This window comes from Athene cunicularia, unplaced genomic scaffold, assembly GCF_003259725.1.
Source record: "Athene cunicularia isolate RWA unplaced genomic scaffold, athCun1 BOjh376268_part1, whole genome shotgun sequence".
Classification (NCBI taxonomy): Eukaryota; Metazoa; Chordata; class Aves; order Strigiformes; family Strigidae; genus Athene; species Athene cunicularia.
In genome coordinates this window covers 43,681-46,958 of record NW_020799151.1, presented here as the reverse complement: position 1 = coordinate 46,958, position 3,278 = coordinate 43,681, and the positions used below count along the sequence as shown (strand labels likewise).

Sequence of the window (3,278 nt, the reverse complement as noted above, 5' to 3'; positions counted from 1 at the left end):
CACACACCCGTTGCATTACAAGCTCCTTGAAACTCAAACCAAGAAACTAGATTACGTTAAAAGGGGGGAAAGAATAAATAATGAAGTTACAGGAAGCAACAGGTCCCCAGTCCTGAAGGTCTGTTACAAAAAACTATTTTCTCCCAGCATTTCCTCTCAAAATGCATCATAGTTGGGTGCTAAATGACTGGAGGAAGAATGGTTTTGGAAATCTGGCCTCAATTCTTGGTGCTAGGAAAAAAAAAAAAAAAAAAAAAAAGAAGAAAAAAGGCCCCAAGAAAGTCAGGAGGATAAAAAAAAAACCCAAACACAACACAAAAAAAGCATCACATGTGATGCAGCAGAAAATGAATCCAAAACAAAATCCAACCCAGAGATCCTCCACTAACACATGCTGCAAAAACCAACACATGCACCACCAGGCCTGCCAGAAGCTGAGCGTATTTTATTAAGCCATTTTTTAAATATTTCCACCACAAAGAGGCAACGGCCGGCTCTGGGTGAGGATGTGTTCTTGTTGCCCTGATCCCCTCTGGACTCCTGGAGAAGAGCTCCAGTGCCCCATCACAGGAACTCCTGCGTGTTCAAGGAGGATGGAAGGATTCGGCTTTTTTCTCCCCCTCAACCATCCTCTCATGCTTCCTCTCGCAAACTTCCCCATCTCTCAGAACAGGCGAGGGAAATTTCCTGCCTGCTCCACGCCACATCCACAAACCCCCTTTTAGCCATCCTGAGGACGTCCTCCACAGGCAGCGTCTCCTCCAGTCAGGCTCCTTGGGGTTTCAGAAGAGATGGAATAAAGATTCATGAGAAATTTGAGAGTATTTTAAGCCACGTCCTTTTATTTTCACCACCTTCCTACACAGCATATCTACGCAATCACCACCGCGGTCGTGCCGCACGGATCGTACCGCGCTTCCAAGTTAACTCAGACCAGCAACAGCCCTGCCAACCAGGTTAAAAAGGATGATGACACTTCCAACCTACCAAGGTGGGCTGAGCGTCTGACAGCGGGACGCAGCAAGGCCCAACAGCAAGTTCATTTTCACCTGACATCTTCATAAATCACACAGAGGGAAAAAAAAAAATAAAAATCAGAGCACTAAACACTTGCGGTGGGAAACGCTGGAGAAGACTTGAAAATAAGAAACCTTGAGAAAACAGAAATATGAGCAAGAATAAGTAGAAATTAATGTCAGAAATAGCCCTCAACAGGGAAAAGCTGTTAGAGCGAAAGACAAATAGCAAGTGGGAGGATTAACATAGTCACCAAGTTTGTGTAAAGCTTTTCCTTCTTATAAACTGAGCAGAGAGCGAGGAGGGAAAGTCCCGATCCCCAGCACGCTGATGCAAACCATGTTCAACCCCAAGCTGTTCAGTATCAGAAGGATATTGGCAAATTGGAAGGCATTCAGGAAAATATAGTTAAGCAGCTGGAGGGATTGATTTACAAGGAAAGATTAAAATAACTAGACGCCTAGTTTGGCTAAGCGGTAAGGTGGACATGATAATTTTTTACAGTTGACAGGCAAGTGCCAGAAAGGAGAGGAAGTGTTTTAACATACTACAATTAGGTATAACCAGAGGATTGGCACACAATTAAGGAAATTCATGGCTGTGTTAAAGTTCTCAAAGCAGTGAGGTCTATCAGGTACTAAAATAGTCTCCCACTTCTCCATTCCCAACCAACTTCTAGGATCAGAAATAAAACACTCTTCTGAGAAAAGGCCATCCCGGCCGCAGGTAATCATTACAAACCTCACAGGTCGACTGCTGACTAGCTGCTTCCACCAGCTGAACCCACACCTTTTTTGTTTGTTTTTAACACTAAGAGCAAACAAGCACTCCAGCACTCTCCAGTCCGCAAAGTGATTACACTTGGCAACACTAATTACCCCACTCATGGCACAGAAGGTGAATATGATCTCTCACTTGAAGGAAACAAGGAGCAAGGATGTTAACTCTCCTCGTTTTCCAAACAGGAATCTGGCTGTTCAATCCACCTCCCACAAACTTCTCTACATTCAAAAACAGTGAAGTTATTCTTAGTCTCCGCTGAGAAAACCCCAATCCAAAAAAACTGTTCAATAAAGCCAGTGGTTGAGGACTGCTGCTGAATTTCTCTCCAGAAATGACTGCGTTTTTAGTGACAACTATTTTTAAAGCCGTTTGCAAAGAACTAGACAACCCCTTCAGCCCATGCCTGGTGGAAGAAAGTCCTGCCCAACAAGCACTGCAGCGAGGCAAAATAAATTGGGAAGTCCACTGAAGCGTTAGCAACATTTTTATGTTGTACTCCTGAACGTTAAACTGAAATGTTGTCTTTAGAGGGACCTGAGCAGGGAAAGAAGTGATAACTTCGTAAAGAAGATGAAGAAGAGGCGACAAAGAGGCAGAAAGAAGAAAACAGGGAAAGCTGAGCAGAACAAGGAGTTTTTGTTGTCACCCACATTTCATCTCACACCCGAACCAGCCCCGATCTCTTTGCCTTAGGCAGGTTGAGGGGCTCCATACCAACGCTTCTGGCAGTAGGAACAAACCAGCTTGGAGACGTGACCCAGGCTGAGCTCACAAAGTTGGAGCTACCAAGGGGCAAGAGATTTCACAGCGCCAGATGAGCAAGTGCACGGTGAAACCTCACCTCTCCCACAAGCTCTCAGAAGTCTGAGCTCTCCAAGTGCCCCAGTGAGATTTAAAAAACGTTTCAGACTTAGGAAGAAACTACTTAATTCTGTAATTCCTGATGTCTGCGTGTCGTCTTTTACTCGGTGCTGTGGGAGTCAAGGATGCCGAAAGCACCCCTATCCCCCTGCAGACCCACAGCCATTCACCAGCCTACACCCTCTTCCCCACCTCACCCCCATCCCCACGGGCACCTACAACCCCTCCACGACCTTTCGACATCCACACGCCACTAGGAGCCCCCCCACACGTGGGCCTGGAACTTGGACCCTGGCCTGGATCCTCCCCAGCTGCCCCAAAAGAGTCGCAAGCCACCACACTGAGCCCAAACCCTTCTTCATCCAGAGGACAAGGGTCCCAGTTAAAGGGGGTCCCCCAGCACCTGCACCTCGCGGGGGGGCCACAGGATCCCCCCCAAGGCTGCTCTAACCCCGGAGGTATCTCAGGACACCCCGTATCTCCTCAGGGTCCCCCCTGGTTCTGCACACCAAAAGGTCTCCCCCACCCCGGGGCCCCCCTGGCCTCCGGGTTCGCCCCCCCCTCAGGCACCGCCCGGGCCCCTCTCTGCTTCCATCAGCCCCTCCCACCTGGGGCGG

At 48.0% G+C, this 3,278-nt stretch overlaps 1 protein-coding gene across 1 annotated transcript in view; it reads right to left on the bottom strand.

The window, feature by feature from the left end:
- The window catches only part of ATF7 (activating transcription factor 7), a 66,157-nt gene extending 63,372 nt beyond the window's left edge, over nt 1–2,785 (bottom strand). The window contains exon 1 of the mRNA XM_026866931.1: nt 2,465–2,785. The gene's annotated coding sequence lies outside the window, so the exon portion shown is untranslated. The remainder of the gene's footprint in view (nt 1–2,464) is intronic.
- Nucleotides 2,786–3,278: the final 493 nt, after the last annotated feature.